At 40.5% G+C, this 878-nt stretch overlaps 1 non-coding gene across 1 annotated transcript; it reads left to right on the top strand.

The window, feature by feature from the left end:
• The first annotated feature begins 474 nt into the window (after positions 1 to 474).
• TRNAQ-UUG (transfer RNA glutamine (anticodon UUG)) lies at positions 475 to 546 on the top strand. The gene has a single exon. It is a non-coding gene; the product is annotated as a tRNA-Gln (tRNA).
• The last annotated feature ends 332 nt before the right edge of the window (positions 547 to 878 follow it).

Below are 878 nucleotides of genomic sequence, written 5' to 3'. Positions count from 1 at the left end.
GCCACTTCGAGAATCATGGCGAGGTAGCCGGTGTTTCGACTTAGCTGCACTGAAGGACGTGCGCCTTTCTCATGAAATCCATGTGGCGCTCGCTATTAAGTGCACATTCCGCCCCCCTCCCCGAATGGGAGTGTTTAGGATGGTCTCCGCTGGTTTGAGACTCTGGGAATTACCATTTTTCAAAAAACGCCGCAGTTTTTGAGGAAAATTCGCTCTTACGGGCCTCTACACCAGAATTTCCTCTTATGGGTTTAGTTCTTTTTCCGGCCTCGACGCTCAACCCGAACACATGCAGATAGGGTTTTATGGACTTCAATTTCAGACACAAGAAGGGAGGGTAGTGAAGAATCCGGACAGAATGTGACGAAGTTCGAGATAGGCACTCAAATTTACTGTTCAGTATTCTTCAAGTATATAAAAATGCATCAATTCAAGGGTCGTAACTTAAATTAGTCAAGCTGCAGATAATATCCTGGTCCCGTAGTCTAGCGGTCAGGACATTGAACTTTGAATCCAGTAGCGTGAGTTCGAATCTCGCCGGGACCTAACAGACGAAAAAGTAACTAGAACCTCTCTTTCAATGGTTATTTGCTTATGATCTTCCTACTTTAATTACAACTCCTGATTTTTACAACATTGGCTTGTGCGATATCATGAAAACACTGTACTACACTTTTTCAAAGAAAGTTCATGATATCTTTAACATGATGGATTAATTTTATTTACAATTATAAAAATGACAATCCATGACAAACCCCAATTGTTTAGATGCTGATCACTTTAAACAATCAATTTATTCACATGCTTAAAGTGGCTTTTGGGGTTTTGGTTCAAGACCAAAAATTCTGTTTATTGATGTATCACTTATTTTGAATGCG

The sequence above is a fragment of the Physcomitrium patens genome, chromosome 20 (genome assembly GCF_059467195.1).
Source record: "Physcomitrium patens ecotype Gransden chromosome 20, ASM5946719v1, whole genome shotgun sequence".
NCBI classification, from domain to species: Eukaryota; Viridiplantae; Streptophyta; class Bryopsida; order Funariales; family Funariaceae; genus Physcomitrium; species Physcomitrium patens.
This window is presented reverse-complemented; position numbering and strand designations above follow the sequence as displayed.